This window comes from Colossoma macropomum, unplaced genomic scaffold (assembly GCF_904425465.1).
Source record: "Colossoma macropomum unplaced genomic scaffold, Colossoma_macropomum, whole genome shotgun sequence".
Taxonomy (NCBI): Eukaryota; Metazoa; Chordata; class Actinopteri; order Characiformes; family Serrasalmidae; genus Colossoma; species Colossoma macropomum.
In genome coordinates this window covers 366,778-380,470 of record NW_023494810.1, presented here as the reverse complement: position 1 = coordinate 380,470, position 13,693 = coordinate 366,778, and positions in this window count along the sequence as shown.

Here is a 13,693-nt window from a genome sequence, read left to right as displayed (position 1 = left end):
ATTGAATTATGCAGAACTTTAAAAAATCAGTGAAATTCCATTTTAAAAAGTAACAATAAAAACTCTTCCCCACATCAGGTAGACACTGAGCTTATATACGGTTAAACGCATAGCTCTGTGTAATTATGCCATGATCTGGAAGATCCTGGAAGCCTCTGTCCTGGGAAGCGTGTCATTTTGCAGAGGCACACATTATATTTATCCGGTGTGACCCGCCGTACTGCGCCGGCCAGTTAATAAACAACTGCACTGATACAGCAGTAAAACCAACAGACATTACGTCTCATAAAGTAGTTTACATTTAGGCAAGGAAAGTGGCACTTAACCCTACTAATGATATCCCATTCGGTTCTTCTGAAGACATGACCTCCTAGAATGTGACCACATTACATTATTTACCTCCGACACTACAATTACACAGACCAAACAGCTGAAAGTTGTGCTTATGTTACAGCATGAAATCAGTCAATAATCACCGAACAAGTTTAAAGTGATAAGTTGGTATGAGAAGCCCAATACAACAGTCAGAGCAACGCCAAGTGGAATAACTCTTTATAGTCAGTTGCCAAAAGCCAGTTTTTAATAAAAAATACAGGATATCTGAACAGAAAATTTAAACATACCAGAATGTCAACCTGTAATATGATGTGTGGTACCTTTTTATAGTTTAAATGGCCATTAAGTACAAATGAATCATCTCTCAGGAGAGGAAAATAGAGAATAATCCACTTGGGACATAATCCACTGCTACTGAGAGAAAGAAAAATGAAAATTTTATTTAAAAATCAGACAAAGAAGCTGCTGGTGTTCTCAGAACAATGAACTGTGCACCCCAGAGTCCAGACCTAAACGTCAGTGGGTGTGTTTGGGATTACGTGGACTAGCAGACAATCCAAAAAACTTCTACGACTGAACTGGAAGTGAGGAAAAATATTCCCGCAATTTTATTAAATTTTTTTTTTTATTTAAGTCTTCTGAAATGGATGGAAGCTGTAATAAAAGGCAAAGTGTTGACAAATTAAATACTTGTACTGAAAAAAGTAGATACTATATGTAAGAAATGTTTTCCTTTGTCCCTGTCTGATCCCACCTTGACCTCTCTCTATCCGGTTGTTCTCCATCGGAGCTCCAGGAGTGCCCATGAAGCAAAGACACACACACACACGTGCATCAAAGTTCCGAGACACACTCGTTTATTTTGGAACGGAAGAGCCTTTTTATACACTTAGAAAAAAAGAGATGGCCATCAGTTGGTCAGTACAGACATAAACGAGATTTCTAAGAACAATATGCAGACGAGGTGCGAGAGAAACAGGAAACCACGGCTGAACAAGACGTGGCTGCCGAGAAATGTCCTTGCAGGTCAAGACGTTCTGTCCTGACACAGAGACACATGATGATTAATTTAATGAGCTTGGTGTGTTTGTAGAACAGCTTAGTATAAAAAGATTCTCCTCTCAGGAAAATCCACTGAATTTCTTTGCACTATGTTTAGTTGTTTAGTCTAAAACTTCTCTCTCTTTGAACTCAAAACTGCAGTTGTGTCTGCAGTTGGCAATGTTTACAAAATACATATAGCTGATGTAGACTGTCCAGATCAGCGATCTCTGACCCTGCCATTTTCTCGGCCTCTTAAAACCAGGTGTTAGTAGTCGTATCTCAAAAGCATCTTGTTGGGAGACTTTTTTAGCAACTGAAGCAAACATAGCAGCTAGACTGAGACCTACAGCGCCAACAGAATAACAGGATTTCAACACGATATCACTTTAACTCAGAGAACTCTGGAACAAGAACTTCAGACACACTGCAGTGGCTGAATCACGTCACATTTTGTGCTGCGTCTTTTCATGTATGTACATCTGGCCCAACAAAGTCGCACAGATAAAAGTCATACAGACTGGTTGGATGTGAAATGCTCTGTTCAGAATTGAGTCAGAATTGTTCACAGTGGTGATGATGGGAACCAGATGTGGTCTGGTTCCCATGCACTGGTCTCCAAACCTGGTCCTGGAGAGCTCCAACAACAATTTGCCACACCTGCTCCAGCAAATCAACCTCTTCCCAGGTTTCTGACTGGATCCTGTCCTGGAGATCTACCTTCTTGTGGAGTGCAGATTAAACTGGAACCTGCCACACCTGCTCCAGCTTGATTGGCTGTATCAGATGCATTAGTTTAGGAATAGAGGGGGCAGCACATTAGACGCAGGTTGGAACTAAACACTGCAGGAAAGATGATCTCCAGGAGGAGGGTTGGCGACCCCCAGACAGCGAGCATATATATCGGCTCACTGGCTTGATAAGGTTGGCACCCCACCGGCTGTTTGTCACTGCTGGTCCACCCTCGGACCACCCAGATTACTGTCCTGCATACAAGCATACAACTAGTTTTTGATCTCCTCAAACAGATTTAAATGCACAGAGACTTTTATTTTAGAAAATAAACTATTTAACAAATATTAAAAACAACTAAGAGAAAAAAATAATGACTAGGCCTGATGTGAAATGATTTTATAAAAAATCACAAACAAAAAAAACAAAAATATTTCGCTGATTAAAATAAATTACTAAACTATTTTACAATGCAGAACCAAAGAAAGCTGGTAAAGTAAATTGGGCTGTGAGTGAAAAATGAGTGATAAGTGGAATTTCGTCTAATACTCTGCTTAACCACCGGCTTTGCCATCAGCAGGCCAACAGAGGTCCACTATCCTCTTGCTATCAGGGCCACTGATGTAGATTAATACAATTTTGTTGCAGTAAACGTAAAGACCACTATGTGCACTTTCACATGTATTTAAGGTGCATTAAAATTGATTTTTTATTTTTCTACAACATTTTTTAATGCAGCAGCTGCTCTTCACAGTTTGCAGAAGGAGGTTATCATGTTGAGAATCTAAACATGGAAGGATGAATCAGCTGAACAGTTTGCTGGCTTCTGTGCTCACACACTCACAAAAGGTCTCCACTTACACACAGTCTCATTTAGAGTGAAGCAAAGCTTAGGCTGCATCCGACTCTCGAGAGTGTGAGAATCAGACCTCAGAAACTCTCACGCTGTATCTGCTATAACACAGGCTAATAAATTAAGCCTAGACTTTCTACAGCGTGACATCGAAACCCCTTCTAATCAGTGAATTCAGCTTTTTTTGAAGTGCTCCTGAATGTCTGACCCAGCCATTCGAGAGAAAAGCTAATAGAATGTGATGTCCTGGAGAAGCTGCACATGAGCGAAAGGTCTCCATGCCCAATGCCAGGTGTCGGCTAGAGGAGCGTAAATCTCCCCAGCGTTGGGCTGTGGAGCAGTGGAGCAGTGGAGCAGTGGAGCTGCGCTCTCTGCACTGAAAATGTGTTTGTTGTAAAGTGACAGAACCAGCCAGACACTCACGGTAAAAACAAGAAATAAGGCTTTATTTCTAAAGGGTTTGACAAGAATCGTAGTCAGGAAACAGGTGTAGGTCAAATTTAAAAATGGCAAAATGCAGAAAAGGACAAACAAAACAAAGACGTGATCAGGTAACCAAGACCCAAAAAAGGGAAGAAGCAAAAAGGCAAAATCAGAAACACAGTCAAGTTCACAATAAGACAAAATAGCCCACAGGAAACACTCAATAGCTCTGCTGGGAGAAGCAATACCTCACAAAGGATCTACTCTAAAGCTTATAAACTAAATTGGGACTAGTCACATGATAAACAGAGCAGGTGATACAGATCAGTAATAAGGTGAATGAGAGCAGTGATTGGTGGATTGCGGAGGTTCTACAGTCACATGATCTCCCAGGGGGGTTCTAGGAAATGGAGTCCTTGGGTGAGTTGGAGCCGGAGGGATGTGCAACATTTGTTTTGAATGTACTTGATTCAAATATGTGCTTTGGCCCTCTGCATTCAGCAGTCCAAAGAAACTGATGTGCTGGTCCTCTAGCAAAAAAAGCATAATTTATGTAAAATAACTTTTAATAACATGCATTTAAATCACAACACAACAAAAAAAATCAGTTAGAAATTTTGACCTCACTAATGCTCTTGTGGCTGAATTCAATCAAATCCTCAAATCAGTGTTGAAACTTCTAGTGTAAAGTGTTCCCAGAGGAGTAGAGTCTGTTACTGCAGCTAATGGGAACCAAATCCCTTGATTTCAGAGGAAACTTTGGATGATCTGGTGTCTACAAAACTTTTGAACATACGCGTGAGTGTGACACCCGTGTGTTAGAGGCCAGCCAGATGTAGACATCCATGATGTCCAGACAGTCTAACAGCTAGAGCTGAAAATATGGGCAAAATATTTGTGATTTTTCTGATCAGCTGTGTAATCTGTGATTTAAATTGCCATTATTTTCTATAAATTAAGGTACAGGCCTGTGTTTTGGCCAAGAGGACCCAAATATCCACTTTTTCTGGCTTGAGGCTTGAATACTGCCGGGCACTGCCAGTTAATTGTGGATAATTATATGAAATAGTCTGTTATCTCAGTGGAGGAAAGTGGTAAAACAGTGTGCACTTCCTGTGAGCCAACGTTTTACCACTTTCCTCCAGATTTCCTTCCTGTTTCATCACTTTCCTCCAGATGTATCATTGCAGTCTTCCAGAGGATCCACCAACTATCGGACTGCTCGTTGAATGTGGCAGCCAATCAGAACATAGATCGGTCTTAAAGGCACAATAACAACAACAACAACAACGACTAAATGAAATACTAGAGAAATGCACAATATAGACACTTTGATTATCTTCATTAAATTTCCTTCAAATGACGTTTCTGTGTAACTCTTATTGACAAAAACCTACAGAATCTTCCGTATCGTGACAATCAAGCACTTCAAGCACTCTTTGAGGAGCATATGAAGGTGCTCAGATACTGGAGGAGTATTATTAGTATGATAAGCCGGGTCCAGCGGTATGCAGAAGAGTTCAATACCCGAGTGAGAGACAGAAAGGAGAGGTTTAAAAAGAGGACCGGGCCTTGGAGAAAGGGAGCATTAGCGTCTCGTTGCAGCTTCAGTGCTCCTTTTATACAGATGACCAGTGGCTGTCAGCATGGCCCTCACGCATTGATCTGATCTGACAGGGGCATGGCCCCTCTTCTGCCTCCAAAGCCTTGGTCTTAGATAAATAAAGATTATTAACCCTGTCTTACCCAACGCATTGTTGGTTCATTCAGAGTCTTTGTCTTTGTCCTCTTTAACTCTTTAAACTCTGACCCCAGAGTCCATGTCCACATCGGTCATGGTGAAATGGATCAGCATGTGCATTTGGAGCTTCCTGTGTGCTGCCATATCCCTGTATTAAAGAAGTTCTGCCTTTAGTGTTGACTACGCTGTGATAGCTTCTGTGTCTGTGTGCACACATTCAGAACACTATTTACATTATAATAGAAACACTTATTATTGATTTGTTTCATCAGGGTAACAACAAAAGCTGACTGAGGTGTGAAGTGTGTTCCTTTTCATTTATTCTTGATTGGAAGAAGTTTTTGACACAAACAAAATAAACATCTACCAACATTTGGCTTTGTTATGTTCTTTATATTAAAATGAATGAGACAACAGCATTGAGAAAGGACCCTAAGACCGCAATTTGTGGGCAAACCGGTCACTTCTAGTCTTCATAACTTCAGAACGGTTTAAGACACAAATATGATCCACATGACGTCATCGAGCAGCGATGTCAGCATCAGTGAGTAATTCGGCTCGGAAAATCACCTAAAATCCTAATATCATTGCTCTGCTTTTTGGTCTTTATATTCCAACAAAAAGGCGATAAAACTGCAGTGTCCCATTCAACACACTGAGTGCACTTTCCCTCTTTCCATCAAAATCACACAAACAGGCCCTAAAATACATTTTAACATATAAATATGACAAATATTATAAAATTAATAATATTTAGCTCTGTCTTTCAGTTTACATTGAATTTGAGTATTAAAAATATCGTATATCAAATATGCAACTTAATTTGTAACTAAAATAAAGCCTGTCTTGCTGTGTATCAGAGTTTTAGCACTGAGCCTGAATCCAAGAGGACAGAAAATCAGTAAAAACCATGTCCGTCTTATGCTAATTGTTTATTTTTACTCATAATAACTAACAGAATGAATCACCATCAAAATTCTTGCACTTTCAGCTCACAGACACTCCAGACTAACAATTTTTGAAAAGATAACTACAACTGCACTTGTTTTCAAGATCTCTATAATTACAAAAATACCAAATTTAGCAGACGCTGGGTAAATTTTGGATCAAAAATGACCAAAATTCATAAAGATATCAAATATCTGTCAGCATTTACATGACAAACAATGGCATATCTGAGTAGCCCAGGGTCTCCTGAAAATAATAACATATGTCATGTGTGACTGTCACATGTAAATACTTTATAATGACTGCGATCGTAATTGACCCAACATACTAAAAAAATCCCCATAATCCTATGGTTCTAAAGGTTAAGGAGAAATGTAGATTAAAAGTGCATTCAGGTGAACACTGGCCATGTGAAAGAGATCACATGACGAGGCCTTAAGAGGCCTGGCTTTTTCACTGGCTATTGACTGATGATGCTTTCAGAGTTGGTACTAGGGAGGCATGGCTAGAGAGACAAGAAGGGGGCAGTGTGAGAGAAAAGCCATGAGCTGTCAAACAAAGCCGTCATCTTTTGTTCTGATGGATTGGTCCGGTGGATCCTCGTCAATCATTCCAGTCAGAGAAGCAGATGATGTTCAGGGTCATCTCTGACTCCACGCAGCAACTCAGTCAAACTTTAGACTAAAAAATGCCCTATTCATGCTCTGCTTATGAATGTTCTCACGTGTGTTTACACGTGTTCCTGTAACAACCATATAGAACAGTGTCTCCATCACAGAGAGGAACCACTTGATCATGTAAAGAATCACTCACACGTTCAAAACACCCCTGCAAACTATTGAGTTCAGGTGTTTTAGCCACTTCTATTGCTGAGTGTGAAATGGAAGCAGCTTAGCGACAACATAAAAGCAAGGCCGCCGAGTGCTGAAGCACATTGCAAGAAAAATCGCCTATCCTCTGGTGCATCACTCACCTCAGAGCTACAAACTGCCAACAGAAGCAACATCAACACAAAAATTGTGCACACGGAACTTGAATTGGGTTTCTATGGCTGACCAGCTGCACACAAGCCTAAGATCACTATGCGCAATGCCAAGCGTCGGCTGGAGGGGTGTAAAGCGCCTCCACTGGACTCTGGATCAGTGGAACCGTGTTCTCTGGAGTGATGAATCAGCTTCTCTATCTGTCAGTCTGATGATGAATCTGGGTTTGGTGGATGTCAGGAGAACGTTACCTACCGGAATGCAGAGCCAACAGTAAAGTTTGGTGGAGGAGGGATGATAGTCTGGGTTTTATTCCTCAGGGTTTTGTCTAGGCTACTACGTTCCAGTGAAGGGTCACTTGTCATACAATCCAACTTTGCTGCAGCCGTGTGGGAAAGGCCTTTTCCTGTTCCAGCAGGACTGAGCCCCTGTGATTTCCATAACTACGCGGTCTGACGAGTTTGGTGTGGAGAACTCCAGTGGCCTGCACAGTGGCCTCACTCTGGTTTGTACTGGTTTTCGGCCTTTTCCCTTACATACAGAGATTTCTCCAGATTCTCTGAGTCTGTTAATGTTCTTATGCACCGTAGATGATCAAATTTGCCCACTGACTCTTTCACAGAGTGGTGAACTCCTCCTCATCTTTACTTCTGAGAGACTCTGCCTCTCTGGGATGCTCTTTATACACAGTCATGTTACTGACCTGTCGTCAATCAACCACCAGGTGATTTTTTTACACAACTTTACCAGCCTTTAGTTCCCCCATCCAAAGTTTTTTGGAACATGTTGTTGGCATCAAATTCAAAATGGGCAAATATTTTTCACAAGACAATAAAACTTCTCAGTTGCAACATTTGAAATGTTGTCTTTGTACTATTTTCAATGAAATATAGGGTTTAAATTATTTGAATATTGTTGCAGTTTGTTTTTATTTGCATTTTGCTCAGCATCCCAAGTTTTTTCAGTAATTTGTGAAGATCAGAAGAATACAAATCTTGAATACTTCAAAGCCTGAATGAGCTTAAAATTCGATTAGGATATAAGAATAACATACACTGTGAACAGCATGTCTTCCTTTGTCAAAGTATGTTTATTGGTTTGATCTGCACATTTTTTTCCAAGTGTCAGTATTTTCCAAACAATTGTTAAATATGAAGGATGAAACATGCCTAAATAAATAAATAAATAAATAAATAAATAAATAACAATCGAAATAAGTAAATAAATGAGTAGCAAAAAGCAAATACAAATAAATACATAAATAAATATGGGACTTGAAACTATAAATGGATAAATGCATTTATGTAATTAGATACTGATTTATTTATGTATTTATTTATGTATAAATTTTTGTTCTTATAGATTTCTTATGCTAATAAGTAAAACTAAACCTACACGCTATTGGTTAATCATAGACAAAGCAATGGATGTGGATGGATGTGAAATGGATGTGGAGGCGACAGTGTTGGAGACAATATACACCAGCTTCAACATGTGTCTGTGTCGGAGGGGCGGACAGACGTTTTATGAATTTGTGCCCCAAATACTTTATCATTATTAACCATTGACAACTGACCACTGACTCGGTGTCCAGACAAGGCTAGAGATAGATTGGTCAGGCCAACTGTGGGTCATTTTTTTATTAAATGTGAAAGATATATACTGTATGCATTATTTGTCATTTACCAGAATTGAGTGACCACAGGAAGTCAGCGGCTGTGACAAAGTCTTCTTCATTCTATCGACCAGCTGTCTGGTAGTGGTGGGGTGCCGGAGCCCATCCCAGCTGTCATCGGGCGGAAGGCAGGGTACACCCTGGACAGGTCGCCAGTCCATCGCAGGGCAGACAGACAGACAGACACAGTCACACCTAGGGGCAATTTAGCACATCCAATTGGCCTGACTGCATGTCTTTGGACTGTGGGAGGAAACCGGAGTACCCAGAGGGAACCCACGCAGACACGGGGAGAACAGGCAAACTCCACACAGAAACGACCCTGGTCACCCAGCCGGGAATCGAACCCAGGCCCTTCTTACTGTGAGGCGACAGCGCTACCCACTGCGCCACCGTGCCGCCTGTATTTATTTATTTATTTATTTATTTATTTAGCCTTATACCAAACTCCATGATTCAAAGCACACATTTTTAAATCTTTTGGCCCAAAGGTGGCTCAAAGAGCAGGTGAGGAGGCAGTATGCGTGCTTGATCATCAATGTCTGGTTGCCGTGGTGAGTTAGTAAGCAGGTACAGTAAAGAAGAGGTGCATCATAACAAAATGAGGGAAAGGTAAAGCTGAAATTACATGTGATGGGAAAAATAAAAGAACAACAACGACCAAAACTGCCCGTATGATGGAAAGAGCAACAGGAAACCAGCAGAAACTGAACAACAATGCTACACAAAGCCCTGAGAGAAAATCAGGAGCATAAATTCACAGAGATGTAAAGCGAAACACCTGAGAAGAACGTATAGGGAGGCGGGACTCAGGCATTAAACCCCTGAAAGGTCTGAGTGGCGATGAGTGACGTCCCAACAAGGGGATAAAATACTCGACCTTTCGGCCACTTAGGTAGCGTTTTAATGCTGATACTTCAGTTCAGCAGTTTAACAAAATGAAAACAGTGAGATCTAAAAACTTTTTTATTTAATATGGGACGTTACTGCAAACTGAATTAGAAACACTTTGAAGAGCTAGGCGTCCACAAGCTTTTGATGGGCAGCGTTTTCCAGACTGTATGTCAGGGTGAATAACAGAGAGAGTTCACACAGTTAAAGGAGAGGCCAGACTGATGCGCTGAACCATTAAAGCAGCAGAGAAGAAACAGGCTTGCAGTATCTACTATAAATGATTCAGTTACTATTATAAATGATTCAGTATCTACTATAAATGATTCAGTTACTATTATAAATTATTCAGTATCTAATATAAATTGTTCAGTGACTGCTTTAAATGATTTACTATCCAATCTAAATTATTCAGTTACTACTACAAATTACATGGTACTTACTCTGTGTTATTAAGCATCTACTACAAATTATTCAGTATCTAATAAAATTATTCAACATTTACTTTGAATTATTCCATAACTAAAATAAATGATTGAATAATTGCTATGAATTATTCTGCAACCACTACGGCACTAATGTGTAAGATCTGTATTTGGGTCATTCTACAGAAACGTCCACTTTTCTATCTCTCCATAGGGGTCACTGGTGTTACTGATCCTCATTGGTGTTCCACATAATAAAGGAACACCAGAGACATTTTTAATCAACAGTGCATTTTACAGAATAACTGCTACAGAGCATCAAACCACATGTTGTCAGTCATGGAATATCCACTAAAATATGGAATTTAATCCATTTGTGTTCTATTTTTTCACAATTACCTCAGAATAAAGTCGGTCACACCAGTGACTTCAGCTAAAAGCTTCATATGAAATCATGAGCTGAATGAGAAAATCTCTGATAACTGAAAGACACAGTGGACTCACCATGAGCTTTTCTTCATAGATCCTCAGAAAACAGGTAAAAGGAAGTCGAGTGATGTCATCAGTGTGACTGTTATTTCAAAATGAGAGATTTTTTGTTACGCAGTGACACCAGTGACACGATTCCTGGGGACAGCTTTCATTATATATTTTATAATGTTTATTAGCCATTTGTTTTCTTTATGTCATTTAATTTATATATTCCATAGTCATGTATAGATTATTGTGTTTAAAATTGTAGAAAAACGTATTTTTTTTTCTTCAAAATATGGCCTCAGCCTTCACACATGACTGTGAGGACGAGCTCTTCTGTGGTGATTGGAATTCTAGATAATTGATTTATAAACCAATATTGCTGAATTGAGGCTCAAGAAGGTGAAATTGTTAAAATAACTTATTGTTTTATTTTAAAATGTAAATAAATTGTAACCCTAACATGTAACAAGTGTAATACATCTGTAAACGCTAGGGACACAGAAATGGGCGTTTCTGTAGAATGACCCAGTTGCGAGATTCAGGAACTGAGGTATGGATTCACATACAGATCTTCAGAGTTTAAGAAGTTAATGATTAAGATTAGGGTTAAGATTACGAGCTCCAGAAGGAGGTGGTGCTGATTGCATAAGCTTTTCAGTGAAAGTAATTTTATCAGTAACCTGCAGTCTAGTGTTTATACTGGTATGCTGGTATGTCTGTACTGGAATACTGATATACAGATGAGAGCCTCGTAGAGCTGAAGCCTGGATGAATGATTTATATATACAGTGTTTTTTGAAGCTGCTTCTTAGTTCCTCTGAATTCTACTGAACTAATTCCCATTGTTGGGTTAATTTGTCAGGTCATGTCAGGAAAGAAGGTCTAAAATGTAAAAGACTGATCTTACAGTTTATGTCTTTATGACATAATAAACAATCAAAACTCTTGTTTCCTTCATGCCATTATGACTTTATGTCATTATGCCATCATCATAATATCATATATCATAATAAACCCATCAGAACGTTTTGTTAGGTAACATTCCAGTCACCATCAAAAAGATCCTGCCATCTCTGACCGCGATTGTGGTCATAGTTCAAATTACTTCAGTTTTATTCAACAAGAAGTGTTCCAGAAACACTGAGAGGAGCCAGGACTCTAAACAGGAACTCGTTCTCCTCTGATAGTGCAGTTAGGAAACACATATAACAGTCAGAAGCTTGAAAAGAGACATTCAGATCTTGCAGAGGAAAGACTGAGGATGAACCAGTGGCTGATGGTAAAGTCTAATAGCAAATTGTGAGAATAAAGCTGTGGTGGGCAACTAATACAGGACGTTAGATATGAGTTTATTATACAGGGTGATTCAAAAAGGTTCAAAATTTCAATTTCTGATTTCAAAATTATTTATTTCCCTTGTAAATCATCACAGATAACTGTAAACGGTTTAAATGAGCATAAAGTTTATTATGTAATTGTACAAGGTCTCAGTCTGAACCTCCTCCAGCTGTACAGACAACATCAACACAGTCAAACTCATCCCATACTGGATTGAGCATGTCGGGTGACGCTGCACTCACGGCTCCTTCAGTGTGATTTCGGAGATCATCCAGTGTTGTGGAACCAACGACGAACACTCTGAGCTGTTGGAGGTTCACTGCCCACGAAAATCACGCAGTTATGACGGATTCACTCTTATTGAAGTGGAGAACGCAGAACACTTTCTGCTCAGGGGTCTCATCTCCTCTCAGACTGAAGGGAGCCAGTCAGAAGCTCTATGACCCCCTCTTTCAATTGGATTGTGATTGGTTCCTCAGCGCCTCACGGTTGTAAAAATATGGCGCTTTGAAATCGGATTAATGTTTTCTAATCACCCTGTATTACGCACTCCTCTTTTTATCAGAAACATCCAACATATAGGTGCACTTTGTAGGTATAATCGCTGACTGTAGCTCAACAGTTGCTACAAAATTTATCAATCTTTCTTTACCTTTTCTATCAATGGAAAGAGAGCACCGTAGCACCACAGCTGGTCAGAAACTGGTTTATATACTATAATATATAATATATTATATAATACACATTGTTTCTTGTACATGGAATGCTTTTGCACACGTGACGTGTGATGGTGTGGGTTTAAGTGCTACGCCATCAGCTGCACAGCCTTTGTCACACAAGTTTCAATGGCATTTCAAGTCACTCATGTTCAGTCCGAAAGATAGAATTCATTCTTCTTGATGAAAATCAACTGTTCAGGCACACTGCTAGCTAGTTTAGCCCCAGTTGAAATGTGGCTAGCTAAGCTCAGAACACGTTCAGCAGCTATAAACATATTCATGCCACGGTAAGTCTTTGCACACTTCCTTTAACTTAATTCAACAATATGTGTGGCCGTCTACAAAACCCGCCTCGTCAGGGGTCACAGCTTTAGCTAACCTACCTCTGGTCTCTACAGTTGCCCCAGGTAAGTCGCTTGCTAATTAACGTTAGCTAGATTGAATCTGACACTCTATTTGACTATCTGCACTTCCTGTGCATGCACGCTTTAAACAAATGACTCGGTCAGTCAATCGGTCAGTCAGTGAGCAACAATGCCTCTTCTGGGCCGCATCGTCATTTATTTTCACATGATCATTTTTCATCCTCACTCTGTTTTTGTTACTGTGTCTTTAAAACTGATATACATTATCTGGACAAAAGTATTGGGACACACCTCTTAATCACTGAATTCAGGTGTTTCATTCAGTCTCACTGCCACAGGTGTATAAAATAAAGCCCCCAGCCCTGCAGCCTGACTTTACACACATCAGTGAAAGAATGGGTCATTCTAAAGAGCTCACTGAGTTCCAGTGTGGTGCTGTAATAGGATGCCACCGTTGCAATAAGCCAGTTTGTGAAATTTCATGCCTTTAAAACGTTCTACAATCAACTTTGAGTGTATTATTGAAAAGTAGAAGCATTTAGGAACCACAGCGTCTCAGCCATGAAGTGTCAGACCACAAATCTTAACATACTTTATTGTACATAAACATCACCAACACTCTTCTGACTCAGCAACTGCACAGTTCAAACCTCTGGCATCAACATCAGCACAGAAACTGAGCCGGGAGCTTCAAGGCAGGGTTTCCATGGCTGAGCAGCTGCATGCAGGCCTTACATCACCAAGCA